Source organism: Rattus norvegicus, chromosome 3 (genome assembly GCF_036323735.1).
Source record: "Rattus norvegicus strain BN/NHsdMcwi chromosome 3, GRCr8, whole genome shotgun sequence".
Lineage (NCBI taxonomy): Eukaryota > Metazoa > Chordata > Mammalia > Rodentia > Muridae > Rattus > Rattus norvegicus.
Window position 1 is genome coordinate 22,144,925 of NC_086021.1, and position 18,271 is coordinate 22,163,195.

Consider the following 18,271-nt stretch of genomic DNA (forward strand, 5'->3'; position numbering starts at 1 on the left):
TGACTGATAAACTCTGCCAATCAGGGTTATCAGCCCTTCAAAATCTGCATTTCAAGAGTCTGTCAGTTGGTCTTGGGCCAGAAGGCTGAAGACTTGTGCTCACATGTTGCTAGCAGGGGACTGTGCTAGTGGAGATTTGTCTCTAAAACCTCTCAGTTCTGGAAGCCATGTTAGGCTTCCTATGTGTACAGATATTTGTCATTCCCAGATTTCTGACGGGGTTGAAGACATTATAGTCTCATAGCCTATCAGGCTGTGTAACTCTAAATATACATTTTTTATTGGATAGTTATCAGATAGTATACAAGCTAGCCAAGATATAATACAGATTTTAAGCCTTTCTTAAGCTGGAATGGATAAATAAATATTCTGTTTAACTGATATAGTGTTGGACTGGGTGTTAGGTATATTTTATGCTCTTAATTACAAAATGATATCAGTTGTGCTCAGCTTATATTTGAGAGAAAAAAATTTTTTTTGTTTATTAGACAAAAAGGGTGAAATGTAGGATGATGTCTCAGGTGAGGCAGGTACAGGATAGAAGGATGCCTGTCATTGGAGGAGAAGGAAGGATGGGCTGGAGAGAAGTTTGAAGGAAGAGGAGCAGACTAGGGGAGAGAAGAGGAGACAGGGCGGAGGAGAGGGGACTGAGAAGCCGTGGCAGGACAAGTTGGCAGGTGATGTTAAGATTCTGCTCTGTGTATTTACAGGTTGTTATTAATGTTCTCAAGAGATGGATAGTGCCGGGCTTTGTATGTTTAAGTGAGCAATTATATCTTACAAATTGGATCTAAAAAAAAAAAGAGATGAAAATATAGGCTACTTAAAACTAATTTTATCATCACTGAAAAAGTAATCTAACAGGTTTGATGTATGGATGGCCAATAAGCACAGGAAAATATGCTCCCAGTCACCAATCATACAAAACCACTAGGAGAGGCCTCCTCACACCCAAATGGATGGGTACTGGGGTTCAGGGTGTTGGGCATAATCTAGTATTGAATCCAGTGTCATGTGTGCCCTAAGCAAGTGCTCTACCACTTAACTCTAGCCTCAGCCCTTTTTTCCCTTGAGTCAGACTCTATGTAACCCAAATAGCCAGAATTCCTGATCCTCTTACTTTCATCTCCCAATAGAGGAAATAGGCGAGAGGATTTAATGATGCTCCTACTGTGGGAAAAAACATGGCAGAAATCAAAAGCATTACTACAGCACTACATTATCTATGTCCACTTCTGAGTATAGACCCAAACTCAAAGTAGATGTGGCACTTGGTGAAAATGGGTTGAGTTGCTTCCCGAGGTCTCTGGTTTGGCAGGAAATGGGCAGAGTGTTAACAGCTCTTACAAGGAAAGTGGGGAGGTTTGGGAGGACAATACAGGAGAGCTATCCAGGGTCCTGGGTCTCCTCTGCTACTGTGGCAGTCCGAGTGCCAGTGCCAGTGCCAGGGTGGCACTAGCAGCAGTAGGCTTTCCTGATGGCAGGAGGCTGCGCCAAGGTCCAGATGAAAGCTTCTGATGACAGCTTCTGGAGAGAAAGCTCTTCCCCAAGAGTTACAGCTCAGTAAAACAGACACTCTCCGATTACTCTAGGTAACGTAGCTTCTGTAGTTTATTAAATGTGAATAGGAAATATACTTTTGGAGGAGTAGAGTGGGATCCAAGGGAAGATGTTTCCCACTGGATCAGTTTGAGAAGCTAGTGATGCTCTACTTGCATGGGGAAGGATTCCAGGTGTTTTTCCTACGTGACTAATAGTCCTGGTCTTCTCAGTGTGGTGTCCTGGTTACATGTTCTAGAGCAGGCAATGGCCTCATTCCTACCGTTATCAATTCTGAGATTCATGGTGTTTGAGGTCACTAAACCTTCTGAGTTCTTCTGTCTGGTATCATGGTCCACTTGCTCACAATGAAACATTTATCTGTACCCCTGTATTCCCAACAGCAGTATTCATAGTAGCTAAAAGGTGAAAGCAAACCCAAATATACATTGATATACGATCAAAAAACAAAACATGCCACATACACATGTGAAATATTATTTAAACTTAGGAAATTTAGGATGTGCAACAGCATAGTCAGGAGAACAAGATGCTAAGAAAAGCAGTCATTTGTAAAGTTAAACTGCTCTACCATCCCACTCAGACTAGATACTTCAAGTATTTAGGAGATACTGAAAATAGGAGAGTGTGTTTTGGGACTGGGGTAATAACAGGAGCATCCTAGGTCAAGATGAAAGGGATTTACTGACGAATGGTGGTAATGTCTGTTGGACACTGTATTTTTTTTTTAGGTTTTTCATTTTATTTTATTTTATTTTATTTTATTTTTATTAACTTGAGTATTTCTTATATACATTTCGAGTGTTATTCCCTTTCCCGGTTTCCGGGCAATCATTCCCCTCCCCCCTCCCCTTTTTTATGGGTGTTCCCCTCCCCATCCTCCCCCGCCTTGTTGCCCTCCCCCCAACAATCTTTTTCACTGGGGGTTCAGTCTTAGCAGGACCCAGGGCTTCCCCTTCCACTGGTGCTCTTACTAGGATATTCATTGCTACCTATGAGGTCAGAGTCCAGGGTCAGTCCATGTATATTCTTTAGGTAGTGGCCTAGTCCCTGGAAGCTCTGGTTGCTTGGCATTGTTGTACATATGGGGTCTCGAGCCCCCTCAAGCTCCTCCAGTTCTTTCTCTGATTCCTTCAACGGGGGTCCTATTCTCAATTCAGTGGTTTGCCGCTGGCATATGCCTCTGTGTTTGCTGTATTCTGGCTGTGTCTCTCGGGAGAGATCTACATCCGGCTCCTGTCTACCTGCACTTCTTTGCTTCATCCATTTTGCCTATTGGATGGCTGTATATGCATGGGCCACATGTGGGGCAGGCTCTGAATGGGTGTTCCTTCTGTGTCTGTTTTAATCTTTGCCTCTCTATTCCCTGCCAAGGGTATTCTTGTTCCCCTTTTAAAGAAGGAGTGAAGCATTCACATTTTGATCATCCGTCTTGAGTTTCATTTGTTCTAGGCATCTAGGGTAATTCAAGCATTTGGGCTAATAGCCACTTATCAATGAGTGCATACCAAGTGTGTTTTTCTGTGATTAGGTTACCTCACTCAGGATGATATTTTCCAGTTCCCTTCATTTGCCTACGAATTTCATAAAGTCATTGTTTTTGATAGCTGAGTAATATTCCATTGTGTAGATGTACCACATTTTCTGTATCCATTCAACTGTTGAAGGGCATCTGGGTTCTTTCCAGCTTCTGGCTATTATAAATAAGGCTGTGATGAACATAGTGGAGCACGTGTCTTTTTTATATGTTGGGGCATCTTTTGGGTATATGCCCAAGAGAGGTATAGCTGGATCCTCAGGCAGTTCAATGACCAATTTTCTGAGGAACCTCCAGACTGATTTCCAGAATGGTTGTACCACTCTGCAATCCCACCAACAATGGAGGAGTGTTCCTCTTTCTCCGCATCCTCGCCAGCATTTGCTGTCACCTGAGTTTTTGATCTTAGCCATTTTCACTGGTGTGAGGTGAAATCTCAGGGTTGTTTTGATTTGCATTTCCCTTATGACTAAAGATGTTGAACATTTCTTTAGGTGTTTCTCAGCCATTCGGCATTCCTCAGCTGTGAATTCTTTGTTTAGCTCTGAACCCCATCTTTTAATAGGGTTATTTGACTCCCTGTGGTCTAACTTCTTGAGTTCTTTGTATATTTTGGATATAAGGCCTCTATCTGTTGTAGGATTGGTAAAGATCTTTTCCCAATCTGTTGGTTGCCGTTTTGTCCTAGCCACAGTGTCCGTTGCCTTACAGAAGCTTTGCAGTTTAATTAGTTCCCATTTGTCAATTCTTGATCTTAGAGCATAAGCCATTGGTGTTTTGTTTAGGAAATTTTTTCCAGTGTTGCACACTGTATTAATGTTACTGAACAACCCATGTAAAAATGGTTGGGACCAAAGAGATGTCTGAGCAGCCAAGGGCACTGGCTTCTCTCTCAGAGGACTATGGTGGGCTCCACTGCCAGGAGCCACATGGTGATTCACAGCTGTCTTTAACTCTAGTAGAGGAGTACCCAATGCTCTCTTCTAGCCTCTGTCATTACCAGGCAAGAATGTGGTGTAGAGACATACAAGCAAGCAAAAATACCTTTACACATAAAATGATAACTACAAAAGGATCATCAAAATGTTACATTTTTATGTTTTAAGCAATTTAGCACTTCACCACAGTTTGAAATGCTGTATTTAATGGCTTAAAGATAAAAATGTGGATCAGAGACTGGCCACTAAGAGAATACAGAGCACTCAGGAATGCTCTCGAATCTCTGATCCTTTTGACCTGACTGACCTGTGCTGAGATAGTGGGTGTGCAGCATCACACCCTACCCATTTGATGGGGATTTGACTGAGAGTACAGGGTGACCAGGCACTCTACTACCTGAGCCACAGACTTTCTGGTGACCTTAGTAAGGGTCGAAGGGCAAACTACTTATACAACTGTTAAATTGTTTGTTTATTCACACCATCAGACTTCTCTTTAAATTTTTAAAATTGTGTTTATGCACATGGATCATATGTCTACACACCGCTGCATGTATGTGTGTGTATGGTATGTGTATAGGACAAGTATGGTATGTGGTTTTGTATGATTTATGTGTGCACGTAGCGGGGTGCACATGCAGAGATTGGGAGGAGATCCTCCCGGTACCAGTTCTCTCCTTTTACATGGGTTCCTGGAACTGAACTCAGATTTCAAGGCAAGGGATTTATTTACCTTTCGAGCCTTCTCTGGCCCTCTCTGTAAGTACTTTTTAAGTGGAGGTTTGTCCAAATTACTGTTTTGGGTTTTTTCCCCTTTGTTTTTCTTATCTTTTTGTAGGGGAATTTGGTGGGGAAAATTCTGTAGCTTTCTTGTTTTTTAACTTTTCCAAACATCCATATTGTTCTTCAGATATTGCCATAGGCTGAATGGGCTTCAGGATTTGTTCCGTTCGATGAGGTTTTGAGCACAAAATGTGTTTTCAATTTCTCCTGTGGAATGCTCTTCTGAATACTTTGAAGACCCTGGGATTGAACTCTTGCTTTGATAGATTTTGTTTTTTATTTTTGAGGTAGATTTTGGCACACACCAATCTCCTTTGCCTGGAAGATTCTGTGATCGCTACATAGTTTTCTGACATCTGGTATGGCAATATTAATATTAGTCACTGGAAATGACATCAGATGAATAATATCTTTACCGTGTGAAATGTTTCTGCTCTCTTCATTCCCTCCAGAATGTTCACATTGGGTGTGACAGAGTGTTCTACCTGGCATGCAAGAATGGCATGGTGCAACTGCATTACAAAAATGAACAAATAAAGTGTTTGTTCATTTAGTTAAACTGAGATTTCTTAAACTGTCACTTCATAGAGCAAAGAGGTTATGGCTGGAAGATCTGAGTAATGAATGGTACCGTTTTTTGTTGTTGTTGTGGTTGTTGTTGTGGTTGTTGTTGTTGCTCTGTGTGTTTTTGGTGTCAGGGGAAGGCTGTTGTGTTCTCACTGGGGAAGAGGGTGTTATCTAGAACTGAGTTAGATAGTATGTCGAAGGTTTTGGTTGATGAGGAATTTCATTTGGGTTGGAAGGACCACAGGAATGGGAACCGAGGGTGAGTGGTAGGAGAGCTTGCCCTAGTCTGGGCTGCATCCTGGGAGATGGATGGGAGCGTGGAAGTTGCTTCAGAAAAGGATGGAAACATTGTATCTGTAGCCAGGAAGCAGAGAAAGATGGGTGTTGTTTCTAAGCTTTCTTTCTTCTTTGTATGCAGTGCAAGCCTAAGCCCAGGGAATGGTGGTGTCTATATTTAGGGTGGGTCTTCCCTCCTTAATTAATCTAATCAAGATACTTTATCAGAGACATGCCTGGTGCCTGTTTCCTGGATGGTTGTAGATAGCGTCAGATTGACAGCTAATAGTATGCATCACAGCTGGTCCCTGGATGCTTTAACATGGAATGGTGGGTGTTGAGTTGGTGCAGAGGTGACAGTTGTTGATCAAGAACTTTGGATTTAGCTGGAGCTTTTAATTTATGGAGCTAGAGTCCACAGAAATGGTATGTGTGTAATTTACCACATGTCAGTGAAGACAGAGAGGATAGAGAATAACTAGATATATGAAAATGGGTTGAAGAAAACTGCATAGGTGTCCTTGAAGACTACATATGAAGGAGGATACACTATGCCACCGTGAAAGCATTAGGCATTCTCTTAACTCTGCAGTACAGGGGTGAATTTGGAATACCCCAAGCACATCAGTGTCCCCATGGGAATGGGGAAAAAGTGACATACAAAGTGGTGGTTGGTGTTAACACCAAACATCGGAGGCCAGAATCAGTGGCCTTACATCTCCAGAGAATGTGTCCTTAAGGAAGACTGAGCATTGAACTTTGTCCCCCACGAAGGAATCACCTCAGTTCTTATTTTGTTATCATTTTGGTAAGGCTGAATAGTCAAATCCCTTGTTGTAAAGTTGACATTCTGCTGGTTGATGTTTTACCCTTGTTGGATGGTATGTTTGAGAAGCCTTCTGGTTTTCTGTCTGAACAGGAAACTGGAGACCTTGCAGCTGGGCAACTCTGACCTGATCCTCTTTGTACTGCTCCCCACCCTGTGGAGAGCTCCTCTCCTAGCTGGCACTCTCTCTTTCTCTTTGGGGAGGTTGGGAGGCAATGACTCTTGTACAGGTTTTGGCAGTGCAACTGAGGGCTTACCTTCAGAACCTGTGTGGAGGACTCTTGGAAAACTTGTCTCTGGGAATGTGAGGGCCTTTCCCTTTGGAAAAGAGTCAGACAGAGGGTGTCTCTAAGAAGGGGCTCTTCAGAGCCTATGAAGTGGCCTCTTAGTGATTCTGTGTGGAAGTCTGTAGCCCTGACAAGGGGTTCATGTGTGGCAGATTTCAAGCAGCTCAACTCTTCCGGAATGTACTTTGGGATCATAAACTATATTAAAAGGAAGTTTTTGTTGTTTTCTCCTCTGTTATTTGCCTCTTTTAGTGGGGATGAGGAAATTAAAAACTTGCCATCTGAAGTGAGTGCTTCGCCAAAAGGTGACACAGAAAAGACATAGAGCAAATAAGGCACTACATGTGCAGATCTCCAAGTTAAAAGACAGGCTCTCCCATCACAGCCTCCTCACTTCTTCCCAGACCTCCTCCCCACTGCCTTCTGATCTCCACATATAGACAGCCCTTATCATATGGAATTTCTCTAAATTTAGAACCTTGGTTCTCCCTTATCTTGTGATGTTGATTGTGGCCACCATACCAGGAGCCTCCACAGTTGGTTATTTAAGGATGGGATTATTAGTTCGGCTTTTTATCTCCTACTTGAACTTTGTTGTGACTGAAATAAAGCTTTGGCAGCCTCTGGCCCTACCCTGACTGATGATGGATGACGCATGTTCTGTGTGTACCTGAGTTGGAAACTTAGAGGTTTTGACCTTTCTGGGGAGGGTCAAGCCCCGCTGATGACATACTTGAGGACTACAGCTGCAACAAATGTAGAATGTGGGGACTGAATTCATGAACTTTTTTTTGAAAAACAAGGAAGGTAAGCAGACTCTTCCATTTAGAGAATACAGAGGAGCTACAGAGGTTTTTTTTTGAAACCATATTAATATCTGCATTTCTTTGTCTTATTACCCAAACCTCAAAGCTGTACTTTAGCATTATGTGTCAGAAAGGTAAAAGTAACATTTGAGATGTTCTAGAACAAGACAGAAAAAAACACAAGGACACATTCGTTCCTTGTATTCAGTTTTGAGGTTCTTGCTGTGTCAGTTTGTCTTGTTTAGCAAAATGAAGAGGTAATGATACCAGTAAATGATTTCTTTTCCTTCTTGTCATCCACCGTCTTTATAAAGCGAGTATTTGTAAGAGAAATGTCTCCCCAGTTCCCTATTAAATTGTAAAGCATATATGATCTAGTGAGAGAAGCCAACTACAGAGTCTAAGACAGTGGAGCATCCCTTAACTAATCCTTTGGTGGAAGAAGGTGGTAATGGCAGAAAAGGTCCCTTTGAAACTCAGTAAATGCAATATCAGGGAGTAATTCCACAGTCACCCTGGTGTTAATTCAGACTCCAACTCTCAACTAGGTCTGCTTTGGCTCCCACAGTATTTATCTTCATTCTTTGGCTGCCACTGTGATGCTACCCTACCCCCACTCTGATGTCCTGGACACCCCCCTTTTTCTGTGGCGTCTGCCACCATGCCTGTCCCCAGTCACTCTCCTAAAATTCCAGTCCTGGCTGTTTCTCTCTCCTATAATTCAGGCTCTTGGGGCATAGTTTTTTGGCTCTGTCCTGACTGCAGTATCAAACATAATGTTCGTTTAGCGGGTACCCAACCCTGATGAATTAATATTCAGATGGGTTAGTGAGTGGAGGCCAAAGCCAAACCAGACAACCAACAGGAGCTAAAGACATACTGGAAAACCAACATAGTGGGTGCCGAAGGATGGAAGGGGTTCCGCAGGGAATCACAGTCCTCGACCCCCAGGAGGCAGTGCTTGCTGGTTAGGATTTTCTTGGTGCAGGGAAATATGGACACAGCATCAAAGCACTTAGTAGGAGTGGGGACCCTTAAACACTCTGTGGAGGGCTTAGTGGAGCTGAGCCATGGAAGGGAGATTGGGTCCGAGCAGGTGTCCTGGAATGGCTTGTTTGGTAGAGTTCAGATGACTGTCTATTGCAGGGGATGAGCTGTTGGGTCTAGCTGGTTTCCACCATTAATCATTGCCCGACCTTAAGCAAGCCCCTGGGTCTCTTTCTTCATCTGCCATGTGACAAGATAACTCATGTTGTAAAGAGATTGAAGAGGAAAGGGAGTTTGGCTGTGAGATCAGTAAGGATGTTCCTGACTGTTTCCTGACTGACTGTTGCCAGCAGTAGGCAATGGGTGGATGCATAGATGGATGGATGCATGTCTTGCTGGATGCATGGATGTTGGATGCATGGCTGGCTGGCTGGATGCATGCTGGATGGATGAATAGATTGATGGATGGATGGATGGATGGATGGATGGATGGATGGATACATAGATGGATGGATGCATGGCTTTCTGGATGCATGGATGGATGGATGCATGGCTGGCTGGCTGGATGCATGCTGGATGGATGCATAGATGGATGGATGGATGGATGGATGCATAGATGGATGGATGCATGGCTTGCTGGATGCATGGATGCATGGATGGATGCATGGTTGGCTGGCAGGATGCATGCTGGATGGATGCATAGATGGATGGATGGATGATGCATAGATGGATGGATGCATGGCTTGCTGGATGCATAGATGGATGGATGGATAGATGGATGAATAGATGGATGGATGCATGGATGTTGGATGCATGGATGGATAGATGGATGCATAGATGGATGGATGCATGGCTTGCTGGATGCATGGATGGTTGAATGGATGCATGGATGGATGGATGCATAGATGGATGATGCATGGGTGGGTGCATGCATGGATGCTAATATGATATATGGTTGTGAAAGACGTTCAGACACAAAATAAAAACTGAGGGTATAGGAATGAGCAAGTCAATTTTGTTCCTTGTCCAGAACTCTCAAAAGAGTATGGACTGGAGAAGCTTACAACCTTAACACTTTTAAATAAACTGTTTTAATGTTATTTGTTGAGAATTTCATACATTGATACAGTATATTTCAGTATATCCACTTCACCCCCTGTATTTGCTCTAATAATCCCTTGAATACAGCGAAGCCTACTCATGGGTGAGGGGCCACCACTGCAGCATGGTCCACTCACTAGGGACCATACCCCTAAAGAAAGCCCTCCCCTAGCAGTTCTCAACTGTCAGAATCTTCTCAGCTGCAGGCAGGGGCTTCAGTGCCCTACCACATCCGTGCTGGAATGTTGAGTGGTTTGCTCTTCTGCTGGACACCAACTGCACTGAGTTTGGGAGTTCAACGGCCATATCATGAGCACATGTCATTGTTTTGATCCAATTCCTTCCGACTTTTTTCTCTTAAACTCTTTCCACCTCTTTTCTTTCCAATATTCGCTGAGCCTTGAGGGAACTTGGTACGGTGGGAGCATCTGTGGCTGAGCTCTCCACAGAGAGTTCATTCTCAATAGTCGGACTAGTTATGAATGTGTATTAACTACCATCCACTGTATGAAGATGCTCCCCCAATGACCACCGAGAGCTGTGTTAATCTATGAGCTTGTAACTGGTATAGTTTGATATTATATATCCATTTAAGAAAATAGTAGTTATGGTTCATTCCCAGGGCTTATGAGCCTCTCCGCCATGGTTTCTTAACCAGATTTACAATGCCAGGCAAAAGTTTCCTCTTGTAGTGCAGACCTTAAATCCACCCAGAAAACGGTTGGTGATCCTCATTACATTCCTGCCATCTGTCACGCACCCATGAGTACATCTTGCCAGGGCTTTTGTTATGTAGCCCTGAGTAGTCACAGTGGAGTGAGAATAGTCTGCATAGCATCTTCTAGCATCATAAAGGGTAGCTAGCAGGGGTGGAAGCTTCCTGCTAAGTACTGTGCAGGAAGGTCTGTGTGATTTCTTCAAGTTCTTTGACCTACTTGTGTGGTGTCATCAGCTATAGGATATTACCATCACATTCTGATGGGTAGCCCTGAGGAACAAAAATTGACAACTCTGGTATTATCTCTGTGACATCCTTGACCAAAAACTTGAGAGTGAGATGTCCTACATCTGGCTCTGGACTTTTTGAGAACTTGTAGCCAATGGAAGGAGAATTATCCACCTTGTAAGTCAATTCCCTTTAAACATTCTTTGTAAGTTGGCAAGTAGCTTTTCATATGGCTTTTTAATGTTAATGTTCTTGGACATTTTACCTACTTGTATGTCTGTGTGAGGCTGTCAGAAGTCCTGGAACTGAAGTTACAAGCAGGGGTGAGTTACCATGGGTGAGTAGGTGGTGGGAATTGAACCCAGGACCTCTGGAAGAGCAGCCTGTAACTGTCTGTCTCTCTGGCCTTTCATATGGCTTTTTCAAATATCCTTAGTGTTAGTTAGTTCTTCTTCATCCTCTTCCCTGCAGCCCTAAAGATTTTAAACCAGTGTTTCATTTATGCATTATTTAACTATTGATCTAAATTGGTAGAAAAGATTAAAAAAATAACACATGGTTTACAAAATTATATTTGTAATTTGACGAGGGGATTTGAGATTATGTTCAAAACCAATATGGGGAAATCCTAAAAAGGATCTGGCTTCCGCCCCCTTGTTGGAACACCTTACGTGTGTTCTTATTTTCTTCTTTTATTTATTTCTTTGTTTAAGGGTGTCTGCAATTCCTTTTTGTCCACAGCTGTACACTTTCCAGGCCGTTCTGGCATCTGATGAATGTGATTCCTATGCCCTCTTTCTCTATCCTCCCAATGGTCTTCAGTTTTTGGAACTCACCCCAAAGAATCCTACAGTGTCCAGCTACAGCTTCCTGCTAAGGTGGGCTTCTGCCAAGGGGAAGCAGATGACGTGAAGAGAAAAGCCCTGTATTTCAGCCTGACTAACAGTGAGCAGTTGGTGAAGAATCTCTACCAGTGTGTAATGTGGAGTGTGTGACTGTGCTATGCACTGGAAGGACATTTAGGAGGGACACTATCTCTAGTGGCAAGAAACCATTTGATAATAACCTTTGGTGGCTTCTAAGAAAGGCACTGGTTCAAAACCAAGAGCTAAGCTGGACCTCTGGAGCTTCAGGCTGAACAAGATTTAAAAGATACTTTCTTTTTCCTGCACTATCTGTCAGGCATAGAAACCAGAACCAGCAGTGATTATGTTTTTGCAGAACTACTCGGGATTGCTGTGAAAAACATTGTTCTTGGGGCTACATAAAAATATCCAGTCATATCTAACTGCCTCAGTGGAAGCTTTTCAGGTTAATGATTTCTGGAGAGGAGGCATCATGATTCAGTCTTTCAAACAGGTATTGTTAAGGATTAAATTATGAGTACTATAATGGGGGGGGAGGTAGATGAGGCTTTTAGTCGCCTCAGGTTTCTCCTGGCACCATCACCAGAAATCATGCTGACTGGTTTACCCACAGTGTTGCCAGAGACAAATCCATTTCTTAGTCTCCCCAGTGGGTTTTTCTGCTAGTGGTGCAATAGGCTATTCTTCAGGTGTCTGTCCAGTTGGTGCTCCTATGAGACTATTGACTTCATGTGGGCTCTTTTGTCTTTTTATTTTGCAATACCAGCTTAGCCCACAGTAGTTACTTTGTGGCTTCCCATAGTTGCTTCTCAGTCAAACTAGATTGTGGGCAGATAGAGTGACAGAGCAAAAATTTGCTGATCACTTTATCTGCAGAGCATTGTGATAAAACACTTGCAGATATTATCTTAATTAAAACTCTCTCAACTTATAGGCGGTAAGTATAACTATCTTCCCAGTTTTACCAGTAGTCTTACCGAAATTATGAAAGGTGCTTATGTCAGAGTTAAATGGCCGAGCCATAGTCAATACTGCTCTGAAGTATGGATACAGGGGTGATCTCTTATGCAGAGTAGATAGGGTGTTTCTTACTTGGATTTCATGTTACCTGGTTGTATTTGGTTCATTTTATCAGTCACTCCGGTTACAGCTCACTCTGCCCTTCTCCTGCAATTTTGATATTTCTGGAAAGCATCAAAGAAGACAGTGAAGAACCGGAGTGAATGGATGACAGTGTTTGTGTGTGTGTGTGTGTGTGTCTGTGTGTGTGTGTGTGTGTGTCTGTGTGTCTGTGTGTCTGTGTGTGTGTGTGCTCGCGCGCGCACCCATGCATGCACGTGTATGAAGGCCTTTATGGGTCTAGTAGGGAAACACAACTTTCTCCTCACATGCTTTTTGCACAGACACACGGGCACACACATGCACACGCACAGCAGCTTCTCATGGCTATGCAGGTAACAATTCTCATTCTAATATTCTGTGATTGTTGGTCCTTCCCAGATGCTGTTGGTGTCCAGGGGCTCTGCCTTTAAAAATCATAGTATTTCAAGCACTCTGCCCTATTTCCAAGGGTTCTACATACAAGTGTCCCCTCCTGTTCTGCGATCCATACCGGGTCTTGGTCTCCATCTCACCTGCTGTGTAGTCTAGACTCTAGAACAGACTTAGCATTTGGCCTCTATCCTTTCTCCTCTAACCTCTTACCCTCTAGCTTAAAGACTCTCTCTCCCCAGGTTGTACCTAGGGCCCCTTGGAAGGAGGGCTGAGTGCTCGAAATACTACGATTTTTAAGACACAGGCATGTGCCAAAAAGGAGCAGCGTGAGACATGACCAGAGTGATTAACAGATTTGGTGTGCCTCACGTTTAATAAAATGAGACAAACTACAGACAATGGAATAACATAAAATGCAAGTCAGAATTATCCTACCACTACTCTGAGTGACAACTCTGCTACCTCCCCTTTCAGCGTGGGCTTTGCCTCCCATTCAGTGTTTGCATACTTAACACTGTCTCCTAGGCTTCTTTCCTCCAGATTCTGTCAGTATCATTGTCTTAAGGGTTGAAACATTGCATCACACATGCCCAGTATTGAGGACAACATTTGTAAACTAAAGTAACTCAGGATCATGGTCCTAGCTCCCTCTGGATGCTTTGCTGTACCCCTCCAAGGAGAAGAACATTTTCCTAGTCCTGGAATCTCTTCCTCCAAACAGAGGTCATACATTATTCATGTTTGCAGGCCTCTTCTGAAACATGCATATTCAGGTAGGGAAGAGAGTAGTTCCTGGGAAGGGATTAGTCACAGGCAGGCCAGCATGGCTGTTCTGTTTTGTGATACAGTTTTCCTTTTAGGAGACAAATTCTATCTGTGAGCATTCAAACCTGCCTCAGTGTGGAGGGTAAATTAACTGTTTAGATTCCCACCAGCCACTGTGGCAAACGCCAGGATATTGATTTATGTCTCATTAGAAGGCATTTATTTAGCTCCACTCTTGCATGATTTGTATTTTCTTACTCTTTGAAGCTTTGAAGCTGTCCACTTCCAAATTCATGAGGTTTCCCAGCTGCAATACCCCTGCTGTAGGATGGGCTGAGGCTCTAGGGTCTCTTCTTACTGATTGGTTTCAGTTTTTAAAATTACATTACTATGTGGGAGTTGGGGGTTGGAGGCAGCTGGTGGGGAGGTGTCTGGGTCAGAATCCAGTTTGTCAGAGTTTGTGTTCTCCCCCTACCACGTGGATTCTGGGTTTGCTCTAAGCTCTTGTAGGGAAGTGGCTTTCCCTGCAGAGTCATTTTTTCAGCCTGGAGTTTTGTCATCTGTGGTGTATTTTATTTGCAACCATAATTTCTATAAGCACCAACTGAAGGCAAGAGTTGAAGCTCTGCTGGTAGAACACTTGCCTTGGGGACACAAAGCCCAGAGTTTTGACCTTGGTGCGATACAAACAGGGTTTAGTATCACACCTGGTATCCCAGTGTTTGGGAGGTGCAGGCAGGAGGAAGAGAAGCTCAAGGTTATCCTCAGCTACATGAGACTGTGTCTCAAAAAATGAATAGAAACCTTAGCAATTGAATATAACAAGTCAAGAAGGGATGAACACTGACCAGACTCGGGGAGGAGAGGGTTTATTTGTTTTACTGTCTTGGGTCACACAGAGCATTAGGGGACCCAAGGCAGGAACTAAAGCAAGACAGGAACCTAGAAGGAGGTAGGAACTGGAGCAGAAGCTGTGGAGGAACATTATTATTGGCTTGGTTCCTCTGTCTTACTCAGCCTGATTTCTTATACAACCAGAGATGGTACCCTACGGTGGTATCACCCATAGTAAACTGCTCTTCCTCCCACCAATCATTAACCAAGAAAACGCCCCTCCCCCAGACTCGCCTTCAGGCCTGTGTGATTGAGGCAATCTCTTCTCTGGTCTGCATCAGGGTGACGAAATCCAGCCAGTACAGCAGAGTATCACGAATACACTTGGGTACAGGTAGTGGCTAGTGGACAGTGCACAGAATGAGAGAGAGATAGAGAACTGAAGAAAACCTCAACTCTCTTCATTATTGCAGTAGAAACCGAGACTAGAATGATGAATACTTGCCCCAGTGAACAAAGATCTCGTTATATGATTCAGTGGATCTTAATACTTCTTTTTAGCCATTCCCTCTTATTCTTGATTGTTGACTTTTGAGGAAATTACATTGTCTGGGATAATTTGAGCTTTGGTATTTCGTGCAAACACAGGATTGATTTCATTGGCTAGGTCCCAGTTTCCAGAGTCATTTTTTTCTCCAATATTTATTAAATTGGGTATTTTTTATTTACATTTCAATTGATATTCCCTTTCCTGGTTTCCAGGCCAACATCCCCCTAACACCTTTCCCCTCCTACTCTATATGGGTGTTCCCCTCCCCAACCTCCCTCCATTACAGCCCTCCCCCCAACAATCACGTTCACTGGAGGTTGATGAACGTGGCAGGATGAAGGGCTTCCCCTTCCACTGGTGCCCTTACTGGGCTATTCATTGTTACCTATGCAGTTGGAGCCCAGGGTCAGTCTTTGGGTAGTGACTTAGTCACCTGAAGCTCTGGTTGGTTGGCATTGTTGTTCATAGGGGGTCTCAAGCCCCTTCAAGCTCTATCAGTCCTTTCTCTGATTTCTTCAATGGGGTGGTCCCATTCTCGGTTCAGTGGTTTGCTGCTGGCATTCACCTATGCATTTGCCATATTCTGGCTGTGTCTCTCAGGAGAGATCTACATCCAGTTCCTGTCAGCCTGCACTTCTTTGCTTCATCCATCTTATCTAGTTCAGGATGTGTACATATATGGTCCACATGTGGGGCAGGCTCTGAATGGGCGTTCCTTCAGCCTTCCAGGGCCTTCCTATCCCGAGCTTTCTCTTAGGGATAGGAGTCATCTTACACATGGCTGTCCTCTTCACAGCAAGCATACATTGACACTGAGATAGTAGGTGACTGAGCTGGCAAGAGTAGTGCCACATCCCAGCAGAAGATCTTGAGTTTCAGGATAGCTGGGACTATCTGGTGAGACTCCTCTGAGAACAGAGATTCTTGGGAACTAAGAGGGGTTCATGGTCTACAGAGAAAATGAAGATCTGTTCCCAAATACCGAGCCTCATTTTGATTAATACATTTGTATCTTACCCATGGTGAACTTTTGCTCAAAAATTGTTTTAGACTTGGTCATTAAAAAGTACTGATAGATCTGTCATCCTCTGTCATTAATACATTAGTCCATGTGAATCAGAGTACACAGAGATGTTTGGAAGACAAAGTTTCTTGTTAGCATGAAATTCTTGCCCTGGCTTTGCCAACTTTTGGCTGTATGATCTGAAGACTAGCTCACCTCTCAAAAACAACTTTTTCCTCACTAAGATCTAGCACACCTACCACCCCTATCTTGCAGAGCACAGTGAAGACTGATAAGCACTGGTGTAGGCACGGCTTGTAGAAATCAGTACTATTTAAGCGTTTTAGGAATTTTAAGCTTAAGTAAGCTTGAGTCCGATATAAGTTTTCATTCACGTCGAGAAAGCATAAAATATTCTTTCATTCCATGTTTGCTCTCAAGACAGCCAGGTTTTTGACAGAATATTTGATTTGGGCTTCTGGAGGAGACATATAACCTGATGGCTTAGTGTTCCATATACAATGCCAGACAAAAGGCAGCTTATAACAAAGTTCCTGTATGGTATTTATCTCAGTTACTTAGAAGCTTTGCTTCTGTTTGACACAGCAGGGAAAGTTTGACTTTGATCGTTAAAGTCTTTTGATTCCAAAATAAATTCTGAAGGAGGATGAATGGACTGGTTAAAATCCACTCTTTCCTCTGTTCTTAGACTAAGCAACCTGGGGATTACTGGGGCGTGGGCTTTCACATCAGCAGCAGGCTGGCCCTGGACAATGTCTGGCCAGCCACGGTCAGAGGTGACCATTCCACAGCCTGCTCCTCAGCGCTGGAGCACTCCTTCAACCATGCTGCAGCCCTGGAGATATGTATTGAGGACAGTTTCAATTATCACAATGAGAATGGAGAGCATGTAGAATACCCACCAATTGAACCAGGGGAGGCCCTGGAAGGCCACAGCAGAATCGATGTATTGATGTGTCTTTCAAATGAAAGGCTAATCCAAGCTTTGTGGATGTTGGCACCACATCTACAGATTCTGATCACGCTTCTCCTTTGCCACACCCAGCACCTGGTAACTGGCCATCCTACCAGGAAACAGAATCGGCTTATTTGGTCCATCAAATCAAACAGGGGCCACCTATGGGAGAGGTAGAGGTTCTGGATTTCAGGGACCCAGCATTGCTTTTGGATCCAGTGGGCACCAGAACCCCAGCTCCTCCACAGGCAGATGCAGTTTTCCTAACTCCAGACAGGAAAGACCTGGGGAACAGAAACACCCAGTCCTATTCAGAGGCATGGCCAGTGCCTTCAGAGCCAGATGCTCCTGTCGCTCCTTTGGAAGGAGAAATCCTTCCTAATTACTCCGAGTCTGGTCACATGCCACCCCTGAGTGGAGGGAGGTATGTGGTAGGACTGGATGACCATGTGAGTTCTAAAGCTCAAGGCAAGTGCATTGAAAAACTTGGCATTTGAGGTTTTGTTTAAGAAAATAATAACAGAGTTGACAAACTAGGCATGGACATTCACCTGGGCCCATCCCTGTACCGGGCAGGCTGGGGCAGGCTGGGGCAGGCTGAGACAGAAAGATTGTCTAGGTTCAAGAGTAGCCTGGGCCATATAGAGAATTCTAGGCCAGCCTGGATTATACAGCCAGCTCTCCTCCCAAGTTTAATGAAAAATTTGGTTTGCAAGTTCAGAGAAGGTGAGCCATGTCGAGGCTTCATAGGCATTGCAGGATGGAGGGTACAACCATTTAGCTTTGACTGTGGTAGTTAGCTGTGCAGGCTTAGGCAAACATGCTGAAGAGCCATAGGGAGAGAATATGGTATAGACCCCTGTGTCTGCTATTTGTTCTGGTTCTTGTCCCCACAGCTGTGGCCTTCACCTCCCCTGAACCACCTTATCCTGGTTCTGTGACTCACTAGCACTAAAGGTAGCAGGAAGAAGGCAGGGGAATGCCCAGAGGGAACAACTTTTCATCCACCCTGATGGACTGGGAAACTGGTCCTAGATTCATCCTCCTCCACTCCTATCTCCCCCACTCCCTGCTCAATGATCTCTGCCAGGAGGACGTGTCAGAGGTCACACCTCTCTCCACAGCATTTCAACTTCACAGTTTTTCTGTCAGTGTTTTGACAAAAACAT

At 43.9% G+C, this 18,271-nt stretch overlaps 1 pseudogene; it reads left to right on the forward strand.

The window, feature by feature from the left end:
- Nucleotides 1-17,599, forward strand: part of LOC134486030 (nidogen-2-like) — an 809,359-nt pseudogene extending 791,760 nt beyond the window's left edge.
- Nucleotides 17,600-18,271: the final 672 nt, after the last annotated feature.